Here is a 17,065-nt window from a genome sequence, read left to right as displayed (position 1 = left end):
AGGAAAGCAATAGTTGAGAGGGAGACAAAATTTTAGCCTATCCCTGCTGTTATTAAATCTGTACATTGAGCAATCACTAAACAAAACCAAACAAAATGTGGATAAGGAATTAAAGAAGTAGAAACTTTGAGGTTTGCCGATGACATTGTAATTATGTCAGAGACAACATAGGACTTGAAAGTACAATAGAATGGAATGGATAGTGTGTTACCAAAATGATATAAAATGAACATAAATGAAAATTAAATCAATGGTTATAGAAGGTAGTCAATTTAAATCGGGCAAATCTGAGGAAATTAGATTAGGAAATAAGACACTAAAAAAGAGGAGGATGAGTTTTGTTACACCTGGACACAAAAATAAGTGACAATAGCCAAAGTAGGGAGAAGATAAAATACAGACTGCAATAAGCAAGAAAAGCATTTCTGAAAAAAGAGAAACTTCTTAACAATGAATATAAATTTATGTGCTGGAAACCTCTTCTGAAAAACAAACATGTTAACTCTAAGGGACAATCTCTCTCTCTCTCTCTCTCTCTCTCTCTCTCTCTCTCTAAGGTGTTTGTCTGGTGTGGAGTCTTTTACAGTTGTGAAACTTGGATAATAGATAAACATTGCAGACAGGAAGAGAATAGATTTTTTCTGAAATATTGTGCTATACAGGAATGCTAAAGATAAGATTGGTAGGTTCAATAACTAATGAAGAGGTGCTGAATCAAACTGGGGAAGAAAATTATGGTGCAACCTAAGAGGAGTGTGTGGATACGACACATGCTGAGGCATCAAGGAATCATCAGTTTCGAAATGGAGGTAAGCTTGCACGATGAAAATTGTGTGATGTAAGCCTGCATACAGAAATCAGGTTCAGTTGCATTTAGGTTTCAGTAGTATTAGTAGTTGTTGTTATCTTCAGCCCTGAGAATGTTTTGATGCAGCTCTCCATGCTACCCTATCCTGTACAAGCTTCTTCACCTCCAAGTACTTACTGGAACCTACATCCTTCTGAATCTGCTTAGTGTAATCATCTCTTGGTCTCCCTCTATGATTTTTACCTTCCACGCTGCCCTCCAACGCTAAATTTGTGATCCCTTGATGCCTCAGAACATGTCCTACTAACCGGTCCCTACTTTTTGTCAAGTTGGGCCACAAACTCCTCTTCTCCCCAATTCTATTCAATACATCATTAGTTATGTGATCTACCCATCTAATCTTCAGCATTCTTCTGTAGCACCACATTTCGAAAGCTTCTATTCTCATATTGTCCAAACTATTTATCGTCCACGTTTCTCTTCCATACACTCCATACAAATACTTTCAGGAATGACTTCCTGACACTTAAATCTATACTCAATGTCCACAAATTTCTCTTCTTCAGAAACGCTTTCCTTGCCATTGCAAAACTCCATTTTATATCCTCTCTACTTTGACCATCATCAGTTATTTTGATCCCCAAATAGCAAAACTCTTTTACTACTTTAAGTGTCTCATTTCCTAACATAATTTCCTCAGCATCACCCAATGTAATTCGACTACATTCCATCATCCTCGTTTTGCTTTTGCTGATGTTCATCTTATATCCTCCTTTCAAGACACCATCCATTCCATTCAACTGCTCTTCCAAGTCCTTTGCTGTCTCTGACGGAATTACAATGTCATCGGCGAACCTCAAAGTTTTTATTTCTTCCTTTTGTTTCCTTTACTGCTTGCTTAATATACAAATTGAATAACATCGGGGATAGGCTACAACCCTGTCTCACTCCCTTCCCAACCACTGCTTCCCTTTCATGCCCCTCGACTCTTGTAACTGCCATCTGGTTTCTATACAAATTGTAAATAGCCTTTCACTCCCTGTATTTTACGCATGCCACCTTTTAAATTTGAAAGAGAGTATTCCAGTCAACATTGTCAAAAGCTTTCTCTAAGTCTACAAATGCTAGAAATGTAGGTTTGCCTTCCCTTAATCTTTCTTCTAAGATACGTCGTAGGGTCAGTACTGCCTCACGTGTTCCAGTATTTCTACGAAATCCAAACTGATCTTCCCCGAGGTCGGCTTTTACCAGTTTTTCCATTCGTCTGTAAGGAATTTGCATTAGTATTTTGCAGCTGTGACTTATTAAACTGATAGTTTGGTAATTTTCACATCTGTCAACACCTGCTTTCTTTGGGATTGGAATAAATCTATTCTTCTCGAAGTCTGAGGGTATTTCGCCTGTCTCATATGTCTTGCTCATCAGATGGTAGAGTTTTGTCAGGACTGGCTCTCCCGAGGCCGTCAGTAGTTCTAATGGAATGTGTCTACTCCCGGGGCCTTGTTTCGACTCGGGTCTTTCAGTGTTCTGTCAAACTCTTCACGCAGTATCTTATCTCCCATTTCATCTTCTTCCATTTCCATAATATTGTCCTAAAGTACATCGCCCTTGTATAGACCCTCTATATACTTCTTCCACTTTTCTGCTTTCCGTTCTTTGCTTAGAACTGAGTTTCCATGTGATCTCTTGATATTCATACAAGTGGTTCTCTTTTCTCCAAAGGTCTCTTTAATTATCCTGTAGGCAGGATCTATCTTACCCCTAGTGAGATAAGCCTCTACATCGTTACATTTGTCCTCTAGCCATCCCTGCTTAGCCATTTTGCACTTCCTGTCAATCTCTTTTTTTTTTTTCAGACGTTTATATTCCTTTTTGCCTGCTTCATTTACTGCATTTTTATATTTTCTCCTTTCATCAATTAAATTCAATATTCCTTCTGTTACCCAAGGATTTCTACCAGCCCTTGTCTTTTTACTTACTTGATCCTCTGCTGCCTTCACTACTTCATCCCTCAGAGCTACCCATTCTTCTACTGTATTTCTTTCACCCAGTCCTGTCAATTGTTCCCTTATGCTCTCCCTGAAACTCTCTACAACCTCTGGTTTAGTCAGTTTATCCGGGTCCCATCTCCTTAAATTCCCACCTTATTGCAGTTTCTTCAGTTTTAATCTACAGTTCATAACCAATGGATTATCTGCCCCTGGAAATGTCTTACAATTTAAAACATGGTACCTAAATCTCTGTCTTACCATTATATAATCTATCCGATACCTTCTAGTATCTCCAGGATTCTTCCACATATACAACCTTCTTCTTATGATTCTTGAACCAAGTGCTAGTTATGATTAAGTTATGCTCTGTGCTAAACTCTACCAGGTAGCTTCCTCTTTCATTTCATAGCCCCAATCCATATTCACCTACTATGTTTCCTTCTCTCCCTTTTCCTACTACCAAATTCCAGTCCCCCATGACTATTAAATTTTCGTCTCCCTTCACTACCTGAATAATTCCTTTTATCTCATCATTATCTCATCATACATTTCATCAATTTCTTCACCATCTGCAGAGCTAGTTGGCATATAAGCGTGTACTACTGTAGTAGGCATGGGCTTCGTGTCTATCTTGGCCACAATAATGCGTTCACTATGCTGTTTGTAGTAACTTACCCGCACTTTTATTTTTTTTATTCGTTATTAAACCTACTCCTCCATTACCCCTATTTGATTTTGTATTTATAACCCTGCATTCACCTGACCAGAAGTCTTGTTCCTCCTGCCACCGAACTTCAGTAATTCCCACTATAACTAGCTTTAACCTATCCATTTCCCTTTTTAAATTTTCTAATCTACCTGCCCGATTAAGGCATCTGACATTCCACGCTCCGATCCGTAGAACACCAGTTTTCTTTCTCCTGATAACGACATCCTCTTGAGTAGTCTCAGCCCAGAGATCCGAATGGGGTACTATTTTACCGCCCGAATATTTTACCCAAGAGGACGCCATCATCATTTAACCATACAGTAAAGCTGCATGCCCTCTGGAAAAATTATGGCTGTGGTTTCTCCTTGCTTTCAGCCATTTGCAGTACCAGCACAGCAAGGCCGTTTTGGTTAGTGTTACAAGGCCAGATCAGTCAATCATCCAGACTGTTGCCCCTGCAACTACTGAAAAGGCTGCTGCCCCTCTTCAGGAACCACACGTTCGTATGGCCTCTCAACAGATACCCCTCCGTTGTGGTTGCACCTACTGAGGCACGCAAGCCTCCCCACCAACGGCAAGGTCCATGGGGGCGGGTAGTAGTAGTAGTAGTAGTAGTAATGCAGAAATGAAGAGCCTTGCACAGGACAGACTACTGTGGAGACCTGTATCATAATAATCTATGGACTGAAGACAACAACGGCAACGACGACGAATGAGTTATATGTAGGGATTCTGCCCCTGCCTTCATTCAGAGAAGCGTTTATTGTTCTGTAGTACACATTTTGAACAGGCTTCTACAAGAATGGAAAGCAGTTATTGAGAAAGAGCACTTTTTAAGCCAAAGTTGTAAAATTCCTACTTTCTGAATGAACTACTAAGTTTCATTGTTATTGTATAAAGTGAGTTGAACACATCCAATGCTAAGACCATAGTGTATGAAGAATGGTGCTTTGTAAATAGATAGTAAATATTATAGAGTGTCCTGGGAAGAAAGTTATGCTGTTGTATGGATAAAGGTGCATCACAGTGTACCATCGAACTCGTGGATGTACTCCAAAGTTGAAGTGCACATGACAGTATGATTCTTGGGGTCAAAATATATAATTCCAAACAGATTCACCATGGCGTTTCTGGCAGTATGCAGGCCAAATACAGTGTCGTATCCAACCATAGTGAACTGGTGTGAACAATTTGACCAAGGAGACATGGATGATGCTGATGTGGAAGACCAAATCTTGCACCATGCAAGCTGAAAGAACATCTGATCCAGGGGGGCATTTTTGTTGGGGTGGAGGATTTTTCCTATGATGAGCACATTTACACAGTAGTTCTAAATGGCTTCATGACCAAAGAGTGAATTTGTATCATTGAGGAACTGAATGATTGGTAAAACATTCCGGCTTGTTTACAGAGACATGGTGACAGTTGAAAAATAGTGTGATGTATCTGTGTCACCAAGTGTAGTGTAGCATTCAAAAATAGTTACTCAGCCTGTCATGACAATGCATAAGCTATTTTTTTGAAGCCCCCTTGTAAAATGAATGGAATTTTCGATGTCTTTTTTTGCAATGAGAACTTAGGTTTGTTATCTGATCCAGCCATTCGGAATTGGATTTTTCACATTTTTATCAAATTACTCTACAAAAATGCAAGAGGATTCCTATAAACAAGCTCCTTCATTTCCTGCTATCTGCTAATTGTCAGTAATTTGAAATTAACAGTTTAGACAGTAAGATAATAATTATCTTCTTTGTCAATCAGGTGTTACCGTTCTAGTGATCATCTTTCCTGTAGGTTGATGATTGTCAATTGAGAGTTCTGAATTTAGTTCTGTCCCATGTGACATCCTCTGTAGTGACATTTCCTGAAAATCTTTAACTTCAGGTATCCAGTTGTTCTTGACTATCACTGAGGGGGAAAATTTATGACTGCCTTTTGTCAGTTAGAAGTCATTCATTACGACAATATGGTCATAAAGTTTCAGTCACCTCTTCCTTCCAGCTGGACACCATTTGGGCATACTGGTACAATTCATGCAGAACTTCCCCAGCACAGAGTAGAGAAAAATTATTCTAACGTGGAACACACTACTTAAAGCATAACAAGAGTTATATTTTTTTAACATTTTCATTTAGCATTCCATAACTTGTTTCAAGTCTATCCTGCTCATCTTGGATGGTTTTATGCAAATTTAGCTATACTTAATTTTATTTATTTGCACATATCGAGTGTGACTTATGTGTGTCATTTCCTTCGTGAAAACTAGAAATTAAAGTAACGTACTCAAGATATCTCAGTTACTATCAGGCTCTCAATTAGTTACCCAGAATTATATGTAAATAAAGTCACACAGCAATGGCAGTTATTTAAACAATGGTGAAAGCTTTCCTCTCAAAAAGATCACAAGGAAACCGAGCACAATTTGCTGTTTGGTGGCGACTGTTACGAAGTTCAAACTTCACATGCTCACTCAAAGTTATTTTACAACAAAAATATAAACTATTTGTATTTGTATTTCTTTATTGGCCCTGTAAATTGTGTTTAGATATATATTTTGCATAAACGATGTAGGACAAGTCAGGTTGGTACAGTGTATACAACATCATACACATTGTTATTTTGAAAGGATAAATAATTAAAAATTATTCAATACATGTTGAATATTGATGACAAATTTAATATAATGAAACAAAATGATAGACTTATTAAGAATATTTGAGCAGTTACACTACACTCTTCTGGTGTTTTAAAAACTCTGAAACAGAATAGAAGTAGTGGTCAAGCAAGTACTCTTTCAGTTTCACTTTAAACTTTTGTAAATTTTGCATCTGTTTCAAATAGGGTGGCATGTGATTGTACAGCATTATGCCAGTGTGATACACTTCTCTCTTATAAATGTTTGTACTTACTGTATTGACATGCAAGTAATGCTTCTGCCTAGTATCATGAGGGTGGTAATCACAGTTATACAGCAAGGAAGAGGCAGTATACTGAGATATTTAAATATTGGTCTACAGGAGTCTCTTTAATTAGCATGGTTTATTATTCTAACAATCTTTTTCTGTAGCCTAAATGTTTTGTTAGTACCTACAGAGTTCCCCCAAAAGATAATGCCGTACATCAGCAGTGACTGAATACTGCCATGGTACATTGTGATCACAGACACACAGCCTGTATTTTGTGCAAGGATTCTTCCTGTGTACGTAAGTGTGTGTAGCTTTTTATTTACATGGTTAAGATGTGTCTCCCATTTTAGGTTCTGCTGAATATGTATACCTAAAAATTTTGCGTTGCTCACAGATGAGACAGTTTTTCCATCAATTTTAAAAATTGGTCTTGTAGGATGTAGTTTCTGTGAATTGTGGAAATTGACTGTCCCTGTTTTTTCATTATTATTAGCTTGTTTGTTCTGAACCATTGTGTCAAATTTTGTATTATACCTGTAGCTGTTTTCTGTAGGCTTTCTTCATCACGTGATTTGATTAGGATATTTGTGTCATCTGCAAAAAGTACTATTGTCCCTTTAGTTATTTTTTTCTGACAAATCATTAACATAAAGAATGAAAAGAATTGGCCCAAGGACTGACCCTTGAGGAACTCCATATGTAATGTTTGTGCCTTACTGTAAAAATTACAATTTTTTTGTGTTTTTATGTCTTTGTATTTTATTTGAGTGATCTGTTGACAGTCATGAAGGTAGGAATCTGTCCACTTGTTTGGCAGGCCTTTTATTCCATAATTACCTAGCTTCTGCAACAGAGTATTATGATCAATCACATCGAAGGCTTTACTAAGGTCAAGAAATATGCCAGACACATGTTGCTTATTATCTACTGCAGTTAGAATTTCATTTAAGAAGATATAAATAGCTGACTGTGTTGATCTGCCAGTTCTGAATCCGTGTTGCGCATCCCTTATTATGTTTTCTAAGACTGAAGCACATGAAATTCATTCATTGCCTTTGAGAATGAAATCAATTTAATTATCTTTAGCTCCTAAATTCAGGTGTGACCATTCCACAAGGGCAAAGCAAAAGACTGACGGAGACCATTTTCCTTGCATAAAAAGACACACTTATTTTGCAGCAAATTCAGCTATTTGATTAACACAGTTAGTCCAGTTTTTCAGTGAGTATATTAATTCCCTAATGTCTGATTCTGGTAGGTTTGCAAAATATCTATTTATGGTTGCCACCTTTCCAGTGGAAGGAAGAGGATTAAGACTGAAGGTCCCATCAGTAATGAGGTCATTAACAGACTAAACACAAGCTTGGAATTCAGAAGGATACCATCCATGCCAGTTTTCAAGGAAGCCTTTTGATATTTGCCTTAAGAAATCTAAAAGGGGGGGGGGGGGGAGGGACAACTACAAAACAACAGCAGAAAACCTCAATCAGGGTAACGATGAGGGAATTTGAATAACTGCCCTCCCAAATGAGAGTCCAGGTTTTTTTTTTTTTTTTTTTTTCCCCGCCAACTCACTCAGCCTTCTCACTAGATTTGAATGTTTTCTACCTACAATTTTTCCTACAAAATTATGTGGCAATTGGTGGAAGTGAAGGACTATCAAATTTTATCTAGCTACAAACAGGCATGAACTTATAGATGTCAGTATATAGACAATGAGTAGTGATCATATCACAGCGGCAATGGTTACTGAGGCTAACGAATGCAACAACGGTTACTGAGACTAACGAATGCATCAAGAACGCTAGGAGACTGTTTTTGCTAGAAATAAGCAGCTCTTAGCATCCCACTCAGACAATGAATGGACATCATTTAATTCCAGCATGAAGGTTGTAGAGGTATTATGGGCAAACTTGAAACAGATTATAAATCACACTACGGAGAACTATGTGGTTGGATTAAGGCCGGCAAAGACAAACCACAGTTTAATAACAAAATCCGAATAATGCTAAGAAAGTAGTGACTGTCGCACTTTCAGTTCGAAAGAGAATGCACAAAGGACAACAGGGAAAAGTTAGTAGAAATTCTTGTGCCTGTAAAACTATCAATGCACAAAGCATACAACTACCATCATCATACCTTGGCAAACGATCTTGCCGAGAACCCGAGAAAATGCTAGTCCTATGTAAAATTGCTGACCAGTGTGGTGCGACAATAGATGACGTGCAACAGCAAAACTGAAATTTTAAATTTAGTGGTTAATAAATCACTCACGCAGGAGGATAGTACAAACATGCAGTCATTTGGCCATAGCATATACTCCCGTATGGAGGACATAGCAATAGACATCCTTGACATACAGAAGCAACTGAAACAGCTGATAAGTAAGTCACCAGATCGAGATGGAATCCCAATTCAGTTTAATAGATAGCACTCTACAGCATTGACCCCTTATATACCTCACATTTAACACGAATCTCTCAACCAGCAAAATGTCCCAAGCAACTGGAAAAAAGTGCAGGTGACTCCCGCATAAAAGAATGGACCAGCAGAATTACAGACCAGTATCCTTAACATCAGTTTGCTGCACAGTCCTTGAACATATCCTCAGTTCATATCCTCAATTCCAATATAACAAAATTTCGTCGAGTATGTACTGTCTATGCCACTAATTGAAGACAGTTTGTTTATTGCCACACGCATTTCGCTTATTTTATTTAGGAAGCATCATCATGGCCTGTAATACATTTCCTTTTATACACACAATAAAGGTATTATGTGGTAGATATAATATGCTGCTATGCGCTACCACATAATACCTTTATTGTATATATAAAAGGAAACAGGTCACTGATGATACTTCCCAAATAAAAAAAGTAAAATGTGTATGGCAATAAACAATTAGTTGCATAGACGGTATGTACCTCCACAAATTTAAAGCAACTAAGAGAAAGACAGAAAACAGAAAAGATGACGATAAATTTTCTCGAGGCAGAAAAGATTCTGTCCAAATATCACCATAGATTCGGAAGCATCACTCTTTGGAAATCCATCTTGCCATCTTCTCACATGGTATCATGTGAACCATGGATGCAGGGCAACAAGAAGATTCCATTTTCCTAGTTTTCCAGAAAGCATTTGACACGGTGTCCTACTGCAGACGGTTAACGAAGGCACAAGTATACAAAATAGGTTCCTAGGTATGTGAGTGGCTCAAAGGCTTCTTAAATAATAGAACCCAGTACGTTGTAGTCACCACCGAGTGTTCGTCAAAGACAAGGGGATCATTAGAAGTGCACTGGAAAAGTGTTATAGGATTGCTATTATTCTCCATATGCACGAATGATCTGTCAGATATGGTGAGAAGTAATCTGCAGCTGCTTGCTGATGATGCTGTCGTGCACGAGAAAGTGTTGTTACTTAAGACTTTATGAGGATACAACATGACTTATACAAAATTTCTAGTTGTGATGAATGGCAGCTTTCTGTTACTGTAGAAAAATGTAACTTAATGCAGACGAGTAGGAACAGCAATCCCATAATATTCAAACTGAGCCTCAGTAGTGTTCTGCACGACACCGTTACATCAATAAAATAGCTAGGCATAACATTGCAAAGTGAAACTAAATTAAGCAAGAACATAAGGACGGTAATAGGGAACATGAATGGTCAGTCTCGGTATATTGGAAGAATTTTAGGAAACTGTGGTTCATCTGTAAGAACACTAGTGCAACCCATTCTTGAGTAATGTTCACGTGTTTGGCATCACCATCAAACTGGATTAAAGGAAGACACTGAAGCAATTCAGAAACAGTAACAGAATTTGTTACTGGTAATTTCAATCAACATGAGTGTGTTATGGAGATGCTTTGGGAGCTCAAATGGGTATTCCTGAGGAGCACACAACGTTCGTTTTGCAAAACGCTATTGAGAAAATGTAGACACCCGACATTGGAAGTTGAATGCATGACAATTCAACTGCCACCAATGTACATTTCACATAAGGACCATGAAAATAAGAAAAGAATAATTAGGGACCATGTGGCATTTAGAGGGCCATTTTTCTCTTGCTCTGTTTGTGAGTGCAACAGGAATGGAAATGACTGTTAGTGGTACAAAGTATCCTCAGCCATAGTGAAATATGTATGTAGATGCAGAGATGAGACATCCTTCATGAGCACTTTTTCCCAAGAGAAGTTCAGCTTAAGTTTTAATTCAGCAGCACATTTTTTTTACACGTTGAAACTACCATGTTTCCTATAAATCTTTAACTTTGTTTGAGATGAACCGTATAGAACTTTTTTTACCATGGCACTTTATTCTTGTTTATCAATTTGACATAAAAATGACTACTTAAATAACCTATTTAGCAAAACTGCCCTGCATTTCAAATTAATACTTCACTTTCTTTGTTGTGTAAATTGTACAAAAATCACAATGACAACACTCACTGACACAAACACTATCTCTATGCCTCATAACTTCCCTTTGCCCTTGTACAACAAGCACATTGTATGATGGCTGAACTGCTATGTAATATGGTAATAACCAAGAGGGTGAACTTTGCTTCCAAGATTCCATAAGAACATTCCACGAGTTGAATCTAATGAATGTGCAAATTGCTGGCACTGAAAACAGCACACTGAGTTAACATTCACGCAATTCATTCAAGTCGTAGACAGCACTGGGCCAGTTCAGTAAGAATCAGCAAAGCAGTATGATTGAGCTCACCATTCACTAGATTCATAACATGATTGAAATTCCATCACAATACTACTTTTTCCATCCAGATTGGAGCTTTTTTTGCTTATAAGTTGAAAACTTGGTTGCATATGACCAGTCCCTTGTAATAGTGGAGCACATTGCACAGTTTTACAGCAACAGAATATCCAAAGATTTCTGGATTGTAAATGTTTGGGACCTTTACTTCAGCTGACTGTCTCTACACACATACTATCATTCAGTAAATATTTAATAGCTTTTAATTTTCCACCTAAGCCAATGATACATTCTTTGGTATCAAATTACAGTGTCATTTTTTAATATGCCCTCTTCTCTCTTCATAACAGTAAAGTCATTAATTAACAAAAGTAGTGTTATACTACTGTTTCTATATTTTATGTCTTCACTTCAAAATAACTACTGATAAAATTACTTTTTTAGTTATTTATATGTTCCATAGGCCATTCTATACTTTTCTTCTATCAAAATGATATAGTGTGAGTCAGTTTACAAGATGTGTGTTTATTATTAGTATTAACATTAATTAACACATGTTTTAGTCCTACTCATGTAACTACACTTAAAAAAGCTATCCTTTTCAGGCTACCAGTTTTTAAATACACATTTGTCCATAGAATAGGAGTTTTCCAGGAGCAATGATTTTATGTTAGATTTAAAACTTGCTTTGCTACCTGGCACACATTTTTAGTTATTTGGCAGATGATAAAAAAATTTCCTGTTACTTATTTTACTCTTGTCTGAGCCACTGACACCTTTAATAATGTAAATAATGTATATTTACTGGTCCTGTGAAACACACACTGTACAGGCGAACATAATGATATAGGACAAGTCAAATAATTTGCAATAAAGTTTAAAAGAAAAACCATTGTATCTAGCAATATCACTCTAACGTATGGGAACAACCTCACAACAACCTCATACACAAATAAATTTTACACGCACACATTTCATACTTTCGGCCTTGATTAAACACACACACATATGTAATAGACCACATATAATACACAGATAAATCTACATGTACACATTTCTTATTTTGGCCTTAATTGTATAAACTATTTACATTTTTCACATATTTACATTGTCGATAAAAATTCATGAACACTATAGTAGCAATTCTGTAGCAAGTAGTCACTCACTACAGTTTTGAATTTATGCATGCCAGTTATTGCCTTATTTTTTTAAGTAGTTTGTTATACAGTTTTTTACCTGCTTGCAAGGATCCTTTTTGTTTTAGTGTTGTATGTGAAAACTGCATATGTAAATCTTTATTATTCCTTGTGTTGTTTGAATGGATATTTTGGTTTGTTGGAGCAATCTTGCTATTTTCATCTATGATTTTCCTTATAAATATTTTGTTTCTATGATATATAGGCATGGTAATGGAAGAATATGACTTTTTAAATGAGGGTTTGCATGAAGATTGAGGTGCTGAGCTTTCCATGGCTCTTACGGTTCTTTTTTGTGCAATAAAACAGCTTTTGCTGGGTGGTGAATTTCCCCAGCAAATTAAACCATATCTTAGTAGTGATTCTGCTTGGGCATAGTACACATTTTTTATGGCTTGCATTGATGTGCATCCAGCAAGAATTTTTATACTATAACAAATGGTACTTAATTTACTACATAGGTGTGTGTGTTTCTGCCATCTTAGGTCATTTTGGATCCACTGTTTAACACTGTTTTTCTGATTGATATGAAGTTAATTTTTTTCCTTCTTTGTGCAAGACTTCAACTATTTGGTGTCTGTTTTGTAGATATGACTTTTCCAAAATGAGATTTTCACTCTGCAGCGGAGTGTGCGCTGATATGAAACTTCCTGGCAGATTAAAACTGTGTGCCCGACCGAGACTCGAACTCGGGACCTTTGCCTTTCGCGGGCAAGTGCTCTACCAACTGAGCTACCGAAGCACGACTCACGCCCGGTACTCACAGCTTTACTTCTGCCAGTATCCGTCTCCTACCTTCCAAACTTTACAGAAGCTCTTCTGCGAAACATGCAGAACTAGCACTCCTGAAAGAAAGGATACTGTGGAGACATGGCTTAGCCACAGCCTGGGGGATGTTTCCAGAATGAGATTTTCACTCCGCTGCAGAGTGAAAATCTGCCAGGAAGTTAGATATGACTTTACCCACTCATAGGCTGGGCCTCTGACACCAACATTTTCTATCTTTCTAAGCAACAGACCATGGTTAATGATGTCAAATGCTTCTGAAAGATCTAGGAATATTATATTGCTGCTGTGTGTTCTTTACCTAATGCATTTAAAGCTTCATTTAAGAAATCGATAATAGCTGTCTCAGTGGATTTACATTTTCGGAAACCATCCTGTGTAGCTGAGAAAAGTTAATTTTTTTTTCAATGAAATCTACGAGTCTTTTATAAAAGATTTTTTCAATTATTTTAGAAAAAAAAAACAGATAGTAGAGAGACTGGCCTATAATTTGTTATATCTGTTTTTTCACCCTTTTTGTACAATGGCTTCACTTTAGCTATTTTTAACCTTTCTGGGAAGATTCCCTGAGAAAGCGAACTATTGCATATGTCTGCCATGGGCCTAACTACTAATGTTGCACATTTTTTAATGATATGGTCTGGTATGTTGTCAGTACCACAGGAAAATTTTGATTTTAGCTTCCCTACTGTTTTTAGCATTTTCTGATCATCTGTTGGGTATAGGAAAGGAGACTTGTTAGTAGGGATAGTTTTAATCTTATTTGCAGTGACAGCATATTGAAAGTTTTGCTTCACCAGAATCTCAGCTGCCTCAGAGAAATACGAGTTAAAATTACTTGCTATCTGCTGGGGATCAGATATTACAGAAGTGTTTTCGTTCAGTTTGATATTATGGTATTCTCTCTGTTTTAGTCCTGTTTCATGCCTTACAATGTCCCATATGGCTTTAATTTTATTCTGTGCATTTGCTATGAAGGAACTATTTGTCATTCTTTTTGCTTCTTTTATGACTTTAGTTAAAATCTTTTTGTAATTCTTAAACTAGGAATCAAATTCTGGGGATGTGGTGTGCTGTCTAGATATTTCATGGAGTAATCTCTTTTTCTTCACAGATATTTGTATCCCTGTTGTGACCCATTTTATTTTCATGTCCTTTTTTGTAACTGTCTTTTTATGGAGTGGCAGTCAAAGTTCAAAATAATACCTAAAACTATTTAGAAATTTGTTGAATTTATCATTTGTACTTTTACATTCATAGGTGTCTTCCCAAGTTTCTTTACACAGATAATTAAGGAAATGATGTATATTCTGATCATTATACTTCCTAGATGTAGTAGACATTCAGTTGAAATAAACAGTTTTCCTAATCTTTCTCGGGCTGTGTGGTCCCCAAAGACTGTATGGTGGATTTGTGTTGAATGTTTCAAGTTCACATTTCTAAATATTTGATCAAGGATGGTGGCTGAGGTTTTTGTGATGTTTGTTGGTGTTTCTATAGTAGCCTTTAAATTGAAAGTTGCTAAGAGGTTCTGTAAAGCCGTTTTTTGATTGGACTCACTTGCAAAATCAATGTTGAAATCCTCACATATAATTAGTTTTCTATTTTGTTTGTGTAGTCATGTGTAAGATATTTTCAAGGTTCTTTAACATGTTGTTAATATTGCCAGACAAATTATAGCAATTTCTTTGTCCTTGATTTCAATCCCATTTACCTCAACATCTTTCTGTATGGATGATTTTTCTACATACGGCATACATTTAAAATTTATGCTATTTTTAACATAAATGAAACTACCACCATGTTTATACAATTTCCGACAAAAATAACTAGCCAATACAAAATTTGGAGTGCATAGCATATGAAGTTTCTCTTTATCAAGCCAATTCTGATATTCATAATATTAAGCTTATCCATTATGGATATTTTAGACCCTGTGACTGTCTACTAAAGTGATGTACCAATGGGCCATCAAAATGGAAGCAGGCAGATGGACACTAACAGAAAAAAGCTGCCCATATTGTTGCAAGCCAGCACCCAGCATCATCATAGAAGTAGTGACGTAACTTGCAGAAAACCATCTAAAGATGAACCTGAAAAGGTTCGAAAACCAGTTCGTGGAATAATAAATAACTATTCAAAAAAAGTGAGTGGTTGCAGTTTTATGTATTTACAACTTTTAAGAATTCTGTTTGAAATTCCATCATCATATGATATTTTGTTTTTTAAATTTTTTATAATACTATTAATTTCAGTGGAGGGTACTGGTGTCACTTACAGTTACTTAGTTTTGTAGAACATTTTAATATATTCTACTGTTTCTTCAACTGAACCATTTAATCCTATTTTTGCTACTACATTCAGAAAGTGATTGTTGAAAATACTTGCAACTTATGAATTATCAATAACAACAGTGTCATTTAGTTTGTTATGATATCTTTTACACTCACTGCCTTTCCTGTCTCCCACTGACAAAATCCCACATAGTTTTGATTTTATTATCCCCATTACTAACTTCTGTCGAGATGTACGGTACACATTCCTTGACATTTTAATGTCTTTCCATAAAATATTACAGTATTTATTATTTCATTTTATTTGCGTATTTTTTTTCTGGTAGTATGCAAGTAATATCAGCTCTTTACTTATTCTGGTCTTTATGTAATTTCCCTCTTCATCTTACATGCAATTTCAATTCCCTTAGTTTCCATGGCTTACTGGTTTTGTTTTTTAATGCGCTTTCTGGATTACTTTTTAGGAAAGCAATTTTTGAATAGTGACACATTATGGAATCAATTGAATTTGGCTTTAGCATCTCTTTCTGTACATATCTCAAGCCATACCACCTCTTTCGACCTGCCCTTAGTAGAACACTAGTAAGCCTCACTGCCTGCCTCAGGACCAAGAGCTGCTGTAAGATTTATTTCCATTAACTGTGTATCATGATCAGACAGTACATTAACAATTTGGTACACACTATTTTAGCCTGAGCACTGTCCAAAAGAATGTTGTCAGTGTCCTATCATGTTGCACAAGAGTTGCAAAACTTACCAACAAAATTAGAATAAAGCACCCAAATAATTATTACACTTCACTTTTCATGGTAGTATTTTTTTAAATATCTCCATTCAAGTCTACACTGAAATCACTACAAACTGTCTTGTTGCCTGTCAAGTTGCTGTATAATTCATATAGATTTCTCATGAATGCAAATACAGAAAAGGTTTGTAGAGGGGATCTGTAGATTATAACAATTATCAGATAAGTATTGTGCAGTAACAACTCACAATCGCATGCTTTTAGGTTCTAGCCTATACAAAAACTATTTGTTTTAAAATTTTGACACTGTGTCCAACTTTTACATATGTTCCAACTCCTCCTTTCCCATATTAACTTTGTTGGAGCACTGTCTATAAATATTGTATCAGTGTCCTACTATTTTGTTCACAAGAGTTGCAAAACTGAAAAATGAAATTGGACTGAAACACTCAAATGCTAATGATTCCAGTTCACTTTTCCTGCTAGTATCTTTAAATAAATCCCAATTGAAAATTCCAAAAACTACTAACCATTTCTTGTTTTATGCTAGGTTGCTACATAATGCATCTAGATTTCTCATGAATGCAGTAACAGAAAAGTTTTCTAGAGGGGACCTGTTGATTGTTAGAATTATCAGATTAGTATTCTGCAGAAACAACTCAAAACCACATGCGACTATGTTCTGATCTACACAAAAACTATTTGTTTCAATATTTCTGACTTTGTGTGCAACATTTACACATGTTGCAAGTGCTCCTTTCTCCATGTTAACTTTGTGGACTGGTTCTTAGAATAACTCATTACCGCTTGACCTCTAGCACCTGATGTCTGTTGTATAATACTGTTAATAACCATTCTGAGCTTTAAAGTGAGCTCACATAGAATCTTCACTGTGTGTAAGCCTATAGTTG

At 36.4% G+C, this 17,065-nt stretch overlaps 1 protein-coding gene and 1 non-coding gene across 4 annotated transcripts in view; both read right to left on the bottom strand.

The window, feature by feature from the left end:
* Positions 1-17,065, bottom strand: part of LOC126298391 (ATP-dependent helicase brm-like) — a 249,423-nt gene that overhangs the window by 230,954 nt on the left and 1,404 nt on the right. The window lies entirely within an intron of this gene.
* Trnas-cga (transfer RNA serine (anticodon CGA)) lies at positions 12,998-13,072 on the bottom strand. The gene has a single exon. It is a non-coding gene; the product is annotated as a tRNA-Ser (tRNA).

This window comes from Schistocerca gregaria, chromosome X, assembly GCF_023897955.1.
Source record: "Schistocerca gregaria isolate iqSchGreg1 chromosome X, iqSchGreg1.2, whole genome shotgun sequence".
Lineage (NCBI taxonomy): Eukaryota > Metazoa > Arthropoda > Insecta > Orthoptera > Acrididae > Schistocerca > Schistocerca gregaria.
The sequence above is the reverse complement of the archived record's forward strand: the minus strand, read 5'-3'. Positions and strand labels throughout refer to the sequence as shown.